We start from the raw sequence: 20,419 nt of genomic DNA on the forward strand, positions 1-20,419 counted from the left end.
TGCATTGAAGATTTGGTTCATTTATTAAACACACATATTCCTTAGTAGACTTTGATAACTCTAAAACACACCTTAATTTCGATCCAAACATGAAAATAAAATAAATATTGAAAAGTATTTATACCTTTAGCTTAGGGTCATAAAAGGATATTTTTTATAAGTTCAAAATTGAAAAGGAGGTATAAAATGGAGGGGGGAAGATATAAATTGGTAGCATAAATGTGTCAATTATGCCAGTTATGAAGGAAATATCAATTTAGTGTCATTATGAATATGAATTTTGTTGTAGCATATGGAAATCCATGTGTGAGATCTGGAGTGTGCAAGAAAGCTTAATTGATTGGCCCAGTCAATTCAGGAAACCATGGGTCAATACCATGGATTGATACCCATGGTAAAGGAGGCCATAATCTATAAATGTAGGACTAGACAATTCAAAATGTTGTTGAGATAGTGTATATGTGAGGGTGAGAAAATTGTCATAGAGACTTGCTAAAGTTATAGAGACAAAGAGAACAATAAAAGACCAAGTGAAAGGGGGTAAACCAATTTGAGTAGACATAGTCTAAACAAATTGAACTACATATTAGAGAGTGGTGAAAATGTATATTATGTAAAGATAGAGACCAAAATAGATTAGAATGCAAACCAAAGTTGCAATATAATGTTAAGCTAAGTTATATTTAAGCAGAGAGCTGAAGAGAGACCATATCATAAGTGAAATGTGTAGACCTTAAACATATTGAGTGTACATGAAGAAGAAGATACTTGGATTAGAAAATATTCAAATTTAACTTATAAAACATTTAGGGAATTAGTCTCTCCTTTAGGTGGGTTCTTGTAAATTAGTAGATTGGTGTCTCCTTCAGGTTGGTACCTATAAATTAAGGGATGGGCGTCTCTTTCTAGTTAGTGCCAATAAATTGATGTAATAGTAGTTTGGTGCCTACATTCATATATACATAAAAATTTGTCCCATGGTTTTCTCTCATACAAGTTTCCACTTAAAACCGTGAGTCTCCTTATCTATGTGTGTGCAATTTGATTAATGGTGTTTTTGTATGGTTTATAACAAATATCTTAAATATTTTAAATATTGTTAGAAACTATATAACACCTATTAACCACCCCGTAACCCCCTCTTTGTATTATTTTGGCTTCCACAAACTTAAAGGACTAAAACCAACCCCCATCTTTGAAGTTGTTTCACCCTACACTTTTTGTATGATACATTATTTGCAAGTGAAGAATCTATAGGAAAGGACTATGAAGAAATCTATGAACATATTTCTTATTTACTCAAGAGGTATTATTAATGAAGAAATGTCCAATATTTTATTTTTCACACTAGCTTGGAAACATAGCTATAATATCAACAAAACCTTAAATTTTTCAAGGGCCAACCTGTAGAAAAATTACCATGGTGTTCCTCTCATAGAAAACTTGAGGATGAATCTTTCTAGGGAGGAAGTTATTAGTGAGATGAGAAACAAGCCACAGTTTAACTTTCATAATTCTCTCACTAGCAAGGAAAATTCATCTGATAAATTTACAACTTCAAAGAATACTAGTGTTTATTTTTTCATACCTCTCAACCCCAATAAAATTTATTAAGGATTTGGAACAAATTAAAAAGTACTTTCTTTGGGGAGGGACCTCAATGGAAAATAAATGACCTTTTTAGGCCTAAATTAAAATCACGCCTTAAAGGCTTTAGGAGGAAATGAATTAGTGAGATAAATATTTTCAATCAACCCTTAAGTGTAGGATTCTCTAACAATGGGTGAATTCAAAAGAAGCAATATCAACCCAATTATGTTGGGGGGTGGGGATATTCTAAGAACCACCACTTATAAGGATCTCATCAAACTATGTGTTGTCCAAAAATCCTTTCATGTACAATAGGTCCAACGATGTTTTTAAAACATGCCAAGTTGTATGCTTTTAAGACGTAAATAATGGGAGATTGTTTTGCTCTAGGAGGATGCATAGGAGCATCATGAACCTTTAAATAAAAGTGAAGCATGGATACAACAAAAGAGAGAATTTAAAGACACTACATGCATCCATTTTGACCATTATTGGTAACAGAACTTAAAGGAATAACGGTAGGTGATGGCCCTCAGTATTTTAGCAACAATGTTGTAGCCTTGAGGGTCTTGACTTTATATGACAAACTAGGGTTTGTACAAACTTAAGAGATATCAGAAATTATATATGCAACTTATAGTTTTTCATTATTTTAATTCATACTAATCTATGAGAACTATTACTTTCTTGATCGAGTGAAGAAAGTGGTAATGCTAATAAAAAATCATTGTAATCAGTTTAGCCTAGCAGGAGATGAAGACTCATGAATCTAAGCATGGGAATTGAAATTGCATAATTAAAGTTGCAGAAATCAAAGAAAAAAAAAATGCAGAAGTAAAAATGTTGGAAATAAAAGATGTAAGATTTCAAACAATACTAATGGCACTCAAGGAACTACATTATGTTGCAAGGAAAAAAATGGTATGCTATTGTTGTAGAAAAGTAAAGCAATCCATTCAGCAAAACTAACGTAAGATAATATGTGATCTTAAAGTAAAGCAATCCATTCAGCAAAACTAACGTAAGATAATATGTGATCTTGTAGGAAATCATCTATTTGTGACAACTAATTCTTCAATTCCTCCTCGTTCACTTAATCATGTTAAATTGACTTGTTGATTTGTTCTACATATAAGCAACATAAAATCTTAAAGATTCATGCAAAAACACAACTCTTGAGTTTGTTCTATAGGAAACCCTGTATTTCTACAGGAATACATGTAACTCTATAAGAAACTCTAGAAATGACATAAGTAGAACAAATCAATGAAGGATAGATGAAATAGGGTACATGAAGCTAGTTCTAACTTATGGAAACTATGAATATTACTAAATAAATAGGAAATGTTATCTTCAAGCATCTGCGAGAACATTAAATTATGTCAATATCACTATACAACAATTAGAAATTATAATAGCTTAAGGAAACATGTGAAAATAAGGTATAGAAAGTACAAGAATGGTTTCAAAGTGCCTGTTGGTGGTCCCTCCCCGAGGTATTGAGGAGCCTTAAACAAAATCAACTCAGGAAACTAGTAAAAAAATCTATCTTTTCATTAATGGAAAAATGTCATTACATAAATGGAACTATAAAAATCTATAAATTTGTTGAGTGGTAATATGATTCTTCTTCTCAAAAAATATTCCTTTACTAACTCAAGTTCCCCTTCTTATGCAAAATTTGAGGGAGTAACATCCTCAATAGGAGGTTGTTTTCCATCCAAAAATACCTAGAATCATGGTAAATGTTCCCTAGGACTTGTTGTGCATCCACCTTGTATTTAACTACTAATAGCTCCAATTTTTTAGTGATCGTATAGGTGTATATTGATAGCCAAGGGGACAGGGCCCGTATCTTCATGCTAGGCTACTAGAGGGATATTGAAGGAGCTCGGTGACCTTCAAAAACCTGTCCAAATTAGGATGTTAAGGTTGTCAAAGGTCACAAAAATTATTAGTATTTTTAAATCTCATAGGCACACACTTGATCGACATAAGGAATGACATGTAAACTAGCAAAATGCAAAATAAGAAAGGTCACCAATACATGTATTCCTAGGTGATAGAGGTTATACTATAGATGGGCCTTTAAATATACAACTCAATGGCCCATCAGTATGTTCATCAACAAATGGTCAAAGAATTTACAAGATATAAAGGAAAATCTATGGAAGGAATTAAATAAATGAATTTTACGAATAAAGTTATGGAAAGAAAGAGTTCAATAGGGTATTATTAGGATAGGAAACCTAACATTAAAATTTATAGCTTCCAGCTACTAAGATGATATCAACAATAAGAGAGGAATCTAACCTAAAAGATTTTGGAATCTTGTCTAATGGCCAAAAGTCTTAGATTTCCTACGACGCATAGCAAGGAATAATATTCTCACTTAGAAAAACCTTTATAAACAAGGTCACACTTGTCATTTGAGATGTGCGTTGTGTGATGAGAAAAAGGAAGGGATCATTCATATCTTTAACCATTTTGATGTAGCTGGGCCCATCTAAAGCATGGAAACAGTCAAAATGCAAGGTCGGAAGATATACTATAGAGATTCATGAAATAATTAAGGAAATAATTTAAGGGAGACCTTATATCTTAAATTCTAAAAATACTAGGGCCATTACATGGAACCTCTAGAAGGAAATGAATCAAAGGTTCTTTCACGTGTGTCATTTTAGATGTGTGTTGTGTCATGAGACAAAGGAAGGTATCATTCATCTCTTTATCCATTTTGATGTAGCTATGCACATCTAGAGCATGGCAATAATAAAAATGCAAGGTCAGAAGATAGACTATGGAGATTCTCAAATTAATTAAGGAAATAATATAAGGGAGATCTTATATCTTAAATTCTAAAAATAGTGGGGTCATTACATGGAACCTATAGAAGAAAAGGAACCAAAGGTGCTTTCATAACAAAATATTGCTAGCAAAACAACTTTTCCAAATGCTCTCAAATAATATTCAAGAGACCATTATTACAAGGCCATGGAAAAATGAATTTCTAAAGATTTCATAAGAAGATAGCAAGCATGCAAAGGATGGGGAATTAAAACTCAACATAGAAGAATGATTTACGTACCTGTAAATATTTGGAGAATGATGTGGTAAATTGGACTAGCTTAAAATTCTCAACTTTCAATCTCGCCTTATGGAACCTCCCAAGGAAACCCAAACAAGGTGTGGATCAAAGAAATAGGTAGGGATCATGAGAGTGAACCTATATACGTGTGGAGGAAATGGAGGATATGGTGATAGCATTCAAATATCTCTACATTATGATAAAATTGAACCTCTACAACCTTTATGTATAAGGGAACTATCACAAAATTGTTAATATTCTTAGAGAATCATTTAAATCAAGTGGTGTTGCATTGCATTATTGTAAGTGATGTTTGTGTACAAATGATATACCCATTACATCAATTTAAATCATCATCATCATGGGATGAATAAAGCCACTAATAAGCTCACTGATCTAGGTCTGAGTTGACATTAGGGAGAGGAGTTTCACCACTGCATCATCACAAGTAGAATTCAAATGCAAATGACTTGTTTGCAACATTAATTTCAATCATGTATGTTGTAGAATGAATCAAGTGGCTAATAAAGTCACTAATCAAGGTGCACATGCACATAAGGGATAAAATATTTTATCCTCCACATGGAATGGTCATATTATAGAGGTGAAAAGGGAAATTTTCCCACTTTTTCTTAAAGTCGAGATCCACAAAAACCTTATGGAGAGTACTAATATAGCATTGAATATCAAATATGAACTTAGGCACAATAAATGTGTGATAAGGTGGGGTACAACATGATTGTATTATTGAAATTAAAGTATGGGGACAAACTGTTTTCAACGGGCTGTAAGGTGTCGATGGATCTTCCTAATCATGTTAAGGAAATTACCAAATTTTAACCCTCTCCCAATATCGACACTTGATCAAATTTTTGAAATAACATAAGGATGAAAAAGTATAATGAACTTGCATGTGACAAGGTCATCATGAAAAAAGAATCATTATGCATACAATGTTAACTTAATGCTTAATCAAGCATGTGCAAGTGAGCATTACCTCCCAAAATCATTGTGTCATTCCAAGGAGTATATTGGTTAAAATCATACTGGAAATAATTCGTCTCACGTGGGGACCATAGTAAGTAATGGTCTTGTAGAAGTCAATGACCATGAATCTGACCAAAGACCACGATTTTACCACCTTCATGACTTCTTACTTTCCCCATATTCTCTTTGTTGGAGGGAGTTCAACAGTGATGGGAATCATTAACACATGGGTATGAATATTCAACTCCAATGAGGCTCAAGGTTACTTAATTCCCCTGGTATGGGAGTCATAATGCATAATGGGCTTATAGAGGTCATGAATATTTCTCTGACTAATGGGGTAAGGTCATGATCTTTCACTACCTTTTACGGCTTCTCTCTTTTTCTCTCTTCTTATAAATTTGGAGGGAGTCCAATTTCTAGAATTCACTCATAAATATCTACCAATATTCAACCTCAAGGGAGGTCAAGGTTATTCAATTCAATAATAAATGATAGGAATGAAGCTTTAGAGAATATGTTCTATGAGGATTTGTAATTACTTTTTTTTTTAAATAATCAATTAAAATGCCGTTCTTTGTTTCTACTAGTTATACCATGTTAGCATGTTGTAAAGTATGGAATAGAGACATTGTTTAATCTATTTTTTTTAATATCGAAATGTTCTATGGAATAAAATCATATTATTGAGGTCCTATAAAATATATTTATGTTAGTTTTAAATGGGGTGTGTTTGGATCCTACCTAGTGATGTAATGGGGGGTGAAGGGCCCCTTAAAGTTAATAATATTATGGGTATGATGGAAATTTAATGTAATATGGATTGGGTCCACTATGTTAGTCACTATTAAATAGGGCCCAATAGTTAGTTATCATGCAAAAAATGTAATTTGGCACATTCATTAATGTATCTTGACATTGATGGTTAAGGTTAGGGTTTACTAGATAATTACAAATAAGAATGAAGAACTCCTTATGGGATATGTCAAATCTTGTTACTATATTAGAGCATCGACTCATTGGGAGATTTCTTCATCAAAGAGGTAAATCAGCGTGATTTTATCATTCCATAATAGGATTATTGTATGGTGCTGACCTACCTTGGTGGTATTATGAAGTAAAGGATTATTTTATCCTTTTTCAAATAAGTGGTATTAGATCTCTTTCTTATGCTAAGGACAAGTAGGTATTTCTCAGTCTATTAACTAGATCATAGTGGCACCAATGTCATTTGAAGCAGAGTGGTCATTCCACTTCTAATTTTGGGTTATAATAGTAATTATAAGAATTACCCCCAAAATTACATCAATCTCAAGTTAGGGCCTCAAAACACCATGGGAGATTCTTGCAACACAATTTTCTATTTGTGGATGAACCAAATTGTTGTCAAATAAATTTCATTAGTATTAGAGTGGTCATGCCATTTCATACATGTGATTCTGAAAAATGTCATAAATTTACACGCATTTCCAATCATTGCCTCAAAACCCTCATGAGAAATCCTTGCAACGTGATTAACTCCATGCTCTCAAATCACATTACAGCCAAATCGATGCCATGAGAGTTAAAGTGGACATGTCATTATGAATTGGTGTCATAATAGTGATTCTAATCAATATCGAGGAATTTATGTCCATTTTAAAATTGCAAACTCAAAACCCTAATCGCACAAAGGAGCTCCATTAAATGCAAGCTTATATGATTTTTATTTCAAAACTTGTCTCTCATATTTTCATTTAATTTGCATCTAAAATGCATATCTTTTCCCCCATCATTGAAAAATTTCTAACCTTATATGCAACTTTTGTAGTAGAATAATATCCTCATTTTTTTTTCAAATTTTCTATAGAGTATAAAGAACATTATAAGTGGTTACTTGAAGTTAGAAAACTTCTACATCACACTAACATTCTACAATGAATTAGTTGATGCGTAACTAATATTTGTAAGTAACAAATACAATTGCGGCAAGTGTGTGAAGCACTCCAAAAGTTAAAACTTTAGAGACATGTTAAAGATAATTATACTAGAGACATATATGGTTGATTTTATTTAGAGTAAGGTTACAAGGAAATGGATAGTTTCCATTTATGGGAAGACAAATACATTCAACTTCTCTTAATAAATCTACTCCATATGAAGTGACATCATTGGGAGAAGACATGAGTATCTTATGTCTACTAGTTTTTAGTTTGTAGTGCTTCCTCTGATATCCACAACCAACCTTTTGCTACTATGTGAATGATATTTTTATTCTAGATGATCCTCAAATCTTGGTGGAAAGATATTTGGATCCATATAACCATGGTGATCATCTTCAACAAAGACCTCAACCATTCATCAATCTCATATTAATGGGGGCTATTGGGGGTCCTATCTATCTAGTCGACTAGGCCATGTAATTGACCATTATAATTGTGAATTGACTACATAAATGAGTTGAATATGTAGTCGTGTTGCCAATCATTGGGTCATTATGGCCAACCAGGGTAGTTAAGAATTGTTGTAGCGAATTTCCACCTAATGTAACATATAAATATATGTGATATAGGATGTATCAAATGTTATTGGTGCTTCATCTAATATAATACAAGGATACCTATTGTTGGCTCCATTAATCGAAACTCATATAAAACAAGTCCCAAAGTTTGAGAATTCCTCTAGGAACGTTTACAAGTAAGTTATAGGCACTCTTCATAGTGGTGTAGACTAGATGACCATGTAAATGTCATAGACAAAATTTTTATTGAAATTCCCTATATAGAATTAAATTGGGTGAGTATTGAAGTTGATAATAGTACAACTCCATATAAAGGATCTCATGACTAAAGCCCCGTTACCAAATATCAAACATGAGGAAGACCATACAATTTCCATTAAAATTCATGATAAAGAGACATGACCATACTCAATATTTTTCATAGAATATATAGATCAAACTTTTCAAATGGATGAAATACACATCTTAGTCAAAACAACAAAAGTTGATGGGTCGCGTAGTAAGTAGTAAACAACAACTATTGAAGAAGTAGCTCAGTCAATTCCACCAACTATAATTCAGTGGAAGATAAAGCCATCCTCTACAAACAATATTCACCACCATCATTTACTCCTATATGAAAGAGATGAAGACCCTAAAGGGCATTGGCTTATATGTGAGAAATATTGGTCGAATGCAATGGACATTATGGTTGAGGTAAAGAAAATAGTGCAATTTATTGGAACACTTATAAAAAGAGCATTAACATTGCTAGCGAATGTAAGAGAGAATCAAACTGTAACAACCCACAATTTAAATATGCAACTAATTAGATCAATAATGAGAATTATAATCAACACACATCTATTCAACTAATTAGCATAGAATTTTGAAAAATATGACTAAAGACAACTTACCTGTAGGGATTATATTCTTTACTTGTAATTTTGAATTTGAACGCTATTTGAATCTCGTTAACCACAACAAATTTTTGGAGACGACTCTCCACCCAACCGTAGGCTCATCTGAACATAATCTTTATACAGTTGGTCACCCCCGAGCCCTCAATCAACATACTACTGTCAGTGAATCATTTGTCTCACAACACTTTTCTCCCAAAAGAATGGATAAAGGAATGATGGCTCCCATCTTCCTCATCGTCCATTAAATAAATCAAACAATGGAAAGTGTCCACATGCACACATTCCATGTGTCAACATGCAACTTTATTTCTTTATTTTAAGTTTTACTTAATTTAATATTTCTCTTAATTTAACTCTTCTTATTTATTTCTAAATTTAACTCTTTCTTATTTTATTTTACTTTTTGTTAACTTTACTTATTTTTATTATTTTATAGTTTAATTTTATATATATATATATATATATATATATATATATATATATATATATAGAACTTCACTATTATTATTTACTATTTTATTTATTTATTATTATTATATTCTCTTCATTATTTATTATTTATTTACTATTATTATATTTTCTTTAATTTTTACTATTTATTTACCATTATTATATTTGTTTTATTGTTTATCATTTATTATATTATTTTATTTATTACTATTATTTTTATTATTATTAGGGGATATTACGTACTCCCCCTCTTTAAGGAACTTTGTCCTAAAGTTAAGTTGAATTATTTAACATTTTATTTATTTAGTTATTTATTACTCCACGTTTACCCTACACCCTCTGCTGAACTAGTATAACCAGCAGGAATCAAAAGTTTCCACAACACCCGAGAAATCCCAAGGAATCTTTGTCCTTTTTCCCACTTTCGGAACCAGGCATAAGCCTCATCGGTTTGTACCATATCCCAAGGCGCGCGCCCGGCTCAGACCTCATCTACCCTAAGGCAGGCATCCAGTCCCAGTACTCAATGACTTCAGGCATCTCGCAAGGCGGGCCCACTCCCTCCACACTCACTAAGGTGCACAACCCCATGCATCAAATTCCTTACATGCCCACCAGACTTCGGCATCCCAATCCATTATTAGGCACTTGGCCTACAATATCAGGCACTTGGCCTCCATAAGATGGTCCCATATCCCCTCAAGGGTTATCCATCAAGATCCATACAAGACAAAGAAACCACTGGCATATGTAGTGTTGATTGAGTTTGTCCCCATCCCACATGGTGTTACATGTTCTCCCTCACAGGTATGGGCTCCCATGAGACATCAAATAAACCGGACCTCTCTGCTCATTTGTGCATTTCTTGTCGATCACCACATCGCAGCAATGCATTAACTATAGCATTATAGTATAATATAAATAATCCACATGCCAAGTCTTGCATGTCATTGTGAGAACATAACATCATTATTATCACAAAAAGTTGCATGTCAACATCAAATACATATCACATTTCATCATTATAAGTTATAACATCAACATTCAACATCAAATACATATCATCACATAATAAATGAACCACATGTAAATATACCTCATATCATAACATTATAATCCCTATGCATATCATATCCATGATGAACATAAAACATCATTATTAAAGCAACTAAAAGAATAAGAACCACATGTGCATCATTATCCTTATACCATCATATCATGAAACATCATCAATATGAGAATCGTATCAATACTTATCAAATATAGAATAATACACTATAAGCATTCTTATCATGATTCGTCAGAAAAAACAATTCCATTTGCTTGTATAAACATTGAATATCAACTATGAACTAAGATTATTCAACATCCATCTAGAATCTATATTATCTCATCACTACTATTAGTGTCATGTTTTCATCGAGATACCAATTACTTTTCGATAATCATTTCTTGTTCTTTATATTAGGAAGTTGACCATTTACACTGTAGGTATATTGATTTAAGTACATCATTAAATTTCAAATGAGCCTCATTATCTTGAGACTTAATCTCTTGTCATGTAATCTTCCTTCCCCAAGGAAATTTTAGTGGAATTCATTGTTAAGATATTATCGGTTGTACAATCATTCTCTAAATTATCAATATCAATTAAAATTCCATGATCACTATACATATTTTTCTTATCCAAATGGCACAGATACACTAGGTCATCATTATTTAAGTCTTATGTCATGTTTAATCCACCTTCATGAGGGCTTGTTGTCCCTTGGTGATTTATCCATCACACGCGTAATTGTTATTGTACATCCTCAAAATATCTACTTATCTCATCGAGTTCCCATCTTGATACCACTTGACCTTGCTTCATACTCAATGTTTTATCATTAGTCTACATAGTTTATTTCCTTTTTCCAAAAGTTAAACAATTGTTATCCTTGAAACGTTTCTCTAGTTTATCACTTGTCATTTCTCACCAATTACAAGTATTCACAAATTCCAATCTTGACACTTCTAAATTTTGTAGGTCATCACTATGACTCATACCAATCATGTTGTTCAATCCACTCATCAATATCCTTAAGAGAAATTTCCAGAGATAGACCTCATAATTTAGCCCTAGACATTATTACATTTTCACAGTTCCCTTCACACTTTAATGTTATGCACCTTAAGAACTGTATGAACTTTAATTAGCTACTCCAATCTTAAAATTTCATATTGTTGTTATTCACATTAACACCATGCTCACTATCACTAATGTTGGACTTACCATGAAAACAATACCTTAATGCTAAGGCATTTTCCTAGTTTCTGCTCGCAAAATCTTCCCAATTTCTATTTTTAGCTTCTTTATTCCCATCCTGCAAACATTCATGGATTATGTAATCATAGGTTACCATAATTCCTACAACTCTAATGAACTTCATAATCATCACGATCATTAAACTTCATTAATTGTTATCAATGCCTATTGCAAAATATTCCATCATATTCTAGGACAGTTTATTACTTCTTGTTGATTTCTTACGCTTGTTTGTGAAACTTCCACTCATTCCCTTAAGTATCTATCCAGTACTATTCTTTATTTATCTCATTATTCCAAGTTGGTCATGGTCACCACGACTACCATTCATTATCATTAATAATAGATTTGTAAGTTCCTCCATTGTCATTCCTTCTTATATAACTTCATTAAACATATACTGTTAAGAATAAGGAGAAATCTTAGAACCCCTCCTTTTTTTCTTTTAATAATATTTAATACATATATCTCCTTATACTTATTTTTCCACAATGCTAGTTGTTAGCACTATTATTTCAATGTTGTATCATTTTCTTTCCCTTTTTAAGAGGAGATATCCTCGAAACAAAGTCATAACATCTTGAATTATATTCTATAGGCACTTTAAATATATTCCACATCCACTTTAAATACTTTCCACATGAAACTCCCAATTCTTTATGGATTGTATATCGTACTAATATTTTCCCTTTGATAAGAAAACATGATAATTGATAAACATTACCTCCTTTCATTTATATCACTAAATTCTCACTTCCAAATTACATCATTCCTAGTAGGTTGTCATAGTAATCATCATCCCATAGTTTCATCATAAATAAGTTTGAAAAGTTTGTTTTTTATTGGTCCTCATCTCATTGGGATATAAAAAAACTTAAAACACTTCAACCTTCCAATATTTCGTTAATTTTCCATAATGCATCACTCTAAAAGGTGTGTATCACTCAAATATGATTTTCCACACCTAGTTTGCACATGTAACTTGGAAAATTTAGCCTATTATTAATCTCGAATGTTACTTCATATTGGATGACCTCTTCCTAATGTTCATAGTTATGATTTCATTATCATTCTTTCCTTCTTCAAGAGGCTACATCCTTAGAGAAAAGTCAACCAACAAACTACCAATATTCACCATGAATCCAAAATTTCAATCACTCCATCTTACTTAACCAACTAATCCACATCATTATTACTAGGTTTTTGTTTATTCACTTCTCCTCCAATGTAAGTAACCAAATATTATCTTAATCCTTATCTTTTCTTCCATCTTCTCTTTTTTTCTTTTTTCTTTTTTAATATTCAAATAAATTCTTTATAAATTATTAATTTACACTCAAATTTCTTATTAAATCAAATACCACACTCATAATTATTATAAATAATGATTCTATAAACCTTCATACAATGTACTTCTAATAAATAATAAAATAGAATAATAACTTATCAATCCTAAGATAATATTTTAATATTAACTAAAGAAATTCAACCTTCATTACCCATTTCAACATAATACTTTAATAATAATTAAACAAATTCAAGCTCTTTCATCCAGTTTATTAAATGGATGAAGCCACATCTTATAAATTTCTTCCCAATCTTTAAAACTTCTATTCATTTTTATACTATATATTAATATATATTCTACATAACACTCATTATTAATATTTAAACTAATTCTTTTTTATTTATTATATAACTAGATTTACCTTTCCAAATAACAAACTCCTTCGAAAACAATCAAATAAAGTTATTTATGGCCATTTATATATAACTAACCTAAGATAAATTTTAATTTAAATAAATATTAATAATAAAATTCAAAATACTTCTAGTTAATAACTAGTTTTCATTTTGAAATATAACTTTTAATTATCAATAGCTAATTTTCAATTTGAAATATAACTATTTTTAGTTTTTTTTAAATAACTTTTTACTTCACAAGTAAATCACAAATTTTATAATAACAATTATATAAAGAATTAGCTTAAAATAATCTTTAATTTAAATAAATTAATAAATTAAAATAAAATTTTAGTTCAAAAGACAACTAATTCACTTTTATATTTAATATACAAAAATTATAATTGAAGATTAATAACATATGCATATATATTATTAATTGTGCTTCTTTAATTTTACAAATTAAAAAAAAAAAAATATATATATATATATATATATATATATATATATATATAATGCATTGAGAGTATCCATGTTACTATATTGTAGAGTATGTATATATGTCCAAATATTATTAAAAAAAAGTTTATCCACTTTCATAAAAGAAATTATATTTATTTAATAATTTTCATAATAATTATTGTAAAATTAATGATATTTATTTAATAACTTATATAATAATTATTTTAAAAAAAATGTATTTATTTCTCAAATTTATTTTCGTTAAAGCAAAATTATTGATGAATTTAATTAAGTATTTTTCTCAAATTTTTATGTAACAACCCACAATTTAAATATACAACTAATTAGATCAATTATGTGATTTATAATCAACACACATCTATTCAACTAATTAGCATAGAATTTTGAAAAATATGAGCAAAGACAACTTACCTGTAGGGATAATATTCACTAGTTGTAATTTCGAAGTTGAACGCTATTTGAATCCTGCTAACAGCAACAAATTTTTTGGGACAACTCTCCACCCAACTGTAAGCTCAGTGGTACATAATCTTTATACCATTGGCCACTCTCGAGCCCTCAATCAACATACTACTGTTAGGGAATCCTTTGTCTCACAACACTTTTCTCCCAAGAGAATGGATGAAGGAATAGTGTTTCTCATCTTCCTCATCATCCATTATATAGTTCAAACAATGGAAAGGGTCCACATGCACACATTTTATGTGTCAACATGTAACTTTTATTTCTCTAGTTTAAGTTTTACTTAATTTAATATTTCTCTTAATTTTACTTTTTATTTTATTTTATACCTTTTTACTTTTTGATAACTTTACTTATTTTTATAATTCTCTTAATTTAACTCTTTTTTATTTTATTTTACTTTTTGTTAACTTTACTTATTTTATTATTATTTACTATTTTATTTTTTTATTATTATTATATTCTCTTCGTTATTTATTTACTATTATTATATTTTCTTTAATTTTTACTATTTATTTACCATTATTATCTTTTCTTGATTGTTTATCATTTACTATATTATTTTATTTATTATTTTTATTTTTATTATTATTAATGGATATTACACAAATAAAAATGAAAGTAAAAGTCAAGAACATTTTTTTTTCATTTTGGTTGCACATAAACTAAAAGAAATTAAGAAAATTCCTAGAGAATTTATGAGGGATTATGACAAAAAAATTTACTCAGCTAAATTCCCTAAGAAGTCGAAAAGGATTTGTTCATACAATATTTTGTGGAAATAATTTTATGGACAACACAAGGATGACTTCAAATGAGGTAAAAACCTATAAAGATGGCCTAAAAAAGCACAATAAATAGAATCATATGACGGTTGGATTACCCCATCATTAGATAAGAAATTTGAATAAGAATTCAAAATGTTCCAAAAATCACTTTAGGCTCTGACTCTATAAAGAAGTGACCTCCTATGTACAAATTGCATGAATGATGAACATGCCAATGACTTTCACAATTGAAAAGGAATCAAATGTCAAAAGAATCTAGGTACAATACTTCTATGAAATATGACAAAGTATTACCAATGAAACCATAAAATATTTCCCTCATAATTTCAAAACTTCAAGCCAAGGTGGTATGTTATTTGCGAATAATAAACAAATAATACACAAAACTGTCAACATAATGGTCAATATAAGACTAACTGCCACACTATTTATCATACACAATTAATAGATCAAAATCAAGACCTAGGAATAGAGGAGATGACTATCAAGGCCGAGGAGGAGATTATGATGGATGAGGAGGAAGTTACCAATGAAAAGGTGCTTATAGGGGAGCATATCATGGTTTATATGGAAGAGGTGGCCATAATCAAGAAAGGTTTGATAAATTTAATGTTTTATTTGTCTAAAAGATGACCACATGAGTCCTAACTATCTTGTAAAGGATAGAACTATCTAAAATTTTGTAACATATTTGGAGTTAACAATCAATCTCTTGAAGATTTCCCAAACATGCTTGAAACTATTCTCCATATTCTATCTAAGCATGAAGTTCTTAATTCGAAAAATTTGAATGTTATCACTTGAGGATTGCCCAATCATGTTGGAAAATATTCTCCATATGCTATCTAAGTATGAATTTCTTAATTCCAAAAATATGAATGTTATCACGAGATCTAGGGTAAGAATATAACAGAATGTAACAAGAAAACAACAAATTCAACATGTCAGGAAAGATAATCAGTGGATAATCATTACTCAAACCCTGAGAAAGAAAGATGCATTGTAAAAGAAGTTCTTGGGTACTTTGACCAAGAGGAAGGAGTAGAAAAAAACACATAGAAATAGCAAAGGTTAGTATGAGGGATGTAGTCTTAGATGACTTCCTTAAGATGTTAAAGGAAAACCAATTATTACCCTAGCTATTATAGCTATCGAATATCCTAAAGGACAAAAGGAAGACCAAAGGACATGAAAAAAATTGAAGCATCTTACCCAAGAGAAAACTCATGATGATTGTGAACCATAAGTTGACTTGGAGGTCGAAGGATTTATGATCCCATGGGTGGTGGTTGACTTTGTCTCCCAAGTCAACATCCTCCCAAAAGAAACATGGATCAGAGAAATAATACCTAAGCTTACAAGATCTAGAAATTTCATAAAATTAGTAGATCAATAGTTCATTGACCCTATTGGCATAGTCAAAAATGTAGAAAGCACTATCATGGGTATCCTAATGTTGGTCAACATTAAAGTGATCAATTTGATCAAAGGCATCCCCACCAACTTAATGTGGGTTGGTCAACCATGTGAAAGAAAAATGAAAGCAATATTTTCACTTGAGAGAGAAAAAATTAAATCAAAAATAAATTGTAATAAAATTATTGTACCTTTAGACCCCATGGAAGGTAAACCATGAATAGAACCTTGGGAAGAAGAGTCTAAATCCAAAATGTTATATCAGTCATCTAAGGGGATCATGATAATTTTAAGCCTAATTCACAAGGAAAGATACCAATGGGGTCACCTTTCTTAGTCAAACAGAATTTGAACATGGAAGTTTATGAATGATGATTAGAAAACTATCAGTCAAAAGCACAAGAATGTTCATTGATTGAAGCCATTTCTAGAGACACGTTTTGTTCCCATTTTTCTATAAAGAATATATTGTTTGTGTACAAAAGGGAAACTAAACAAAACTTGACCCTAACCCAGTAGATATAAAATTAAATTCAACTTCCCCAGTTCACTTTAAATAATGACAATCACCAACGACCCACCTTGATAAGGTATCCAATTCAGACAGAGAGCAAGGATCATTATAGATATTGGTGCAATCATTCACAAGGAAAGAAAAACAATGGTGGGATACACATTCATCTTGTTTACAAACCTAGATGGTCACGACCACATGATTCATCGAGAAATTTGGGGGGAAGAAATTATATTTTGCAAAAAATATAGCAAATTCAAGTTAAAAATTAACCCTCTTACTCATCTCATAGACTATGAAAGGGAATGCAAAAGAATGGGTACAAGGATGAAATATAATGGCCCCATATGTCTCCCAATACATTGGATGACTTACCCTATAAGTGTTGTAATATTGAAGAAGCATGGGGTCACACATTCTCATGGAAGGAATTGAAAGAAAACTTTGTTAAAGGTTTTGTCATTGAAATAGAAGAAGTTGATTTAACATAAATTGTCAATGAGATTAAAAAGTATATTGAAAAACCAAGTGCCAAGACAACTAAGGAGAAAGGAAAAGTGAAGGTTGGCATTGGGTTGAACTTGACTTGCAACTATATATCATGCCATGATCAAAACAGTCAAACTACTCATCATATCAACATGGAAAATGAAAGTTTTCTAGGAAGAGTTTTATATGGTGGAATGATTACCTAAAATTAGTAAAAATTATCAAAACAACTTGATGCAGAGGAATCTAAGAAGAGAAATTTCCTCACTATATATAACAAATTTTGCAAAGGATAAAGAAGATTAGATGACTTAAACAACCTAGATGGATGGATATGGAAATTAAAATCAAGGAAATTGATATAGAAAATGACAGTTAACCCAAAATGGCATGGATATATGAATATTAAACTAAAAATTAAATAGATAAAATAGTCAAGCTTTTAAAGGAATACCAAGACATTTTCACTACATATTACAAATACCTAAAGGGACTAGCAAAGGAAATGGGGAAATGAAAATTGATATGAATCCAGGAACTAAACTTATAGAAAAGAGACCCTAAAAGTTGTCACATAAATACAAGGAAAATGTTCAAAAGGAAATCAAATTTATGTTGGAAGCATGAATTATATAACTTATAACAAGTCTTAATGGGCTAGTCTAATGGCCATTCAACATATGAAGCATGATCCAGATAGGTTAATAATTTATGTTGATTTTCGGGGATTGACCAAATTGACAATCACAGAGCCAGTCCCTACACCTTTTTCTAATGAAGTTATAAACAAATTTGTTGGGTATGGATGTTACTTATTAACAGATGTATTTTTAGGGTCATTCAAGTACCAATTGCCTAGGAATATAAAGAGAAAACCAACGCCATGTCAAAATTTGGGTCATTCACCTATAAGATATTTCCCTTGGGACTAAAAAATGCTCCTGCAATATACTCCCAAATTGTAGGAAAATCATTTCAAGAATACACATGCAAAACAATGGCTATGTATTTCAATGATTGGACTTTATACAATTTGATAAAAAAAAATCATATACATTGGTTATGCATGATGCTTGAAAAATGTTGGAAAATACATCTTTACTTAGACATAAAGATATGTATATTTGCTACTCCTATTAGTATATTGCTTGGACATGTCATTTTCAAGGATGACATTAAGGTCAACATGGCCAAAATCAAATTGATTCTCCACTTAAAATGACTAGTCAATCAAAAGTATGTTAAAAAAAATTGGGCCACACTAAATATTACAAATAAACATATAAAGAACTACTTAGATGTCACCTTCCCCATTGATAAGCTATTGATAAATAATGATGAATTCATATGGAGCATAGAATGCAATGCGTCCTCCAATCTTCTAAAAATAAAACTTGTCAAAGAACATATCTTAAGCTTCCATGAACAAACAAATAAATTTCATGTACATGTCAACATATCTGACGTAGCAGTAAAGGAAATCCTTGCTTGGCCTAGTGATGAAACAGTCAATCATCTAAACACATACACCAATCAAAAACTAAAGAAGGAAGAAAGAGACTATTTGACCATAGAAAGAAAAGGCTTTGGAATGATATGCACCCTACATAAATTTAGAAAATATTTATTGGCTAGCCTCTTTATATTCTACATTGACCATCAAGCATTGAAGTATTTAGTCAAAAAACTAGTATGTAAAGGCTGAGTTTAAAAATTGTTTCTTACTTTTTCATAAATTTGAATTCAAACTAGTGGTTTGACTGGGATAAATCAATGTAGCACTCAATCACCTATCAAGAGTTGAAATATGAGAATATGTGGTAAACATAGATGAAAAACTTTTGTATTCTCATCTCTTTGGGGTCTAGTCAACCCCAAAATAATTATTCAAAATAATTCAATTCGTTCAAGAGAGAAAAGCCTTGGAAGACTATGTAGTTCAAAACAAAAGTATTAGTCAAGGAAGTTGCCCCCTTTACACTTATGAATGGGTATCTTTATAAATATAGACTAGATGTTATATTGAGGAGGTGTGCTCTAGTACATGAAAGAGATGTTATAATTGACGAAACACACATCAGCTCATTTAGAGAAGATTTTCAGACTGAAAAAACTGCAAAAAAAATTTACAAGTAGGACTTTGGTGCCTAAATTGCATATATATTGTCAAACCAAAGCTAACAAATGAGATAAGTGTCGAAGAATGGGGTGACCACTTTGAAATGATCAAACTCCATGGTACTACAATTGATCCCACCCTACATTTCAAAATCTGGGCCATTGACTTTGTGGGGTCATTTCAAAAAGAGAAAATCATATAGGTTCTATATATATAATCATTGTAGTTGAGTAATTAACCAAATGGGCAGATGCAGAGCAGTTGGCACATGTACAAAAAATGTCAAAACAATATTTATATAGGATAATACCATCACTAAATTTAGTTTCCATATAACATCAATAATTGATCAAGCCACACAATTTGTGTGTGGTAATATATAAAGTATTAATGGATCAGTGCTTAATGACCAAAAAAAAGACATCAGCATATCACCCCCAACAAAATGGATTGGTCAAATCCTTTAATAAGACTCTCTAAAAAGACTTCAAAAAATTTGTGGCAATGATAAAGATGATTGGAATAAATGTTAGACTTTTCCAAACCCAACACCTAGTATTCAGTTCACATCAATTATTACTTAATGAATACACAATCAAATTCCTAACACAAAAAATATAACAGAAGCAAAAAATTACTCGAT

The sequence above is a fragment of the Pinus tabuliformis genome, chromosome 4_2 (genome assembly GCF_031772625.1).
Source record: "Pinus tabuliformis cultivar Carrire ecotype Pingquan chromosome 4_2, CPIR1, whole genome shotgun sequence".
Taxonomy (NCBI): Eukaryota; Viridiplantae; Streptophyta; class Pinopsida; order Pinales; family Pinaceae; genus Pinus; species Pinus tabuliformis.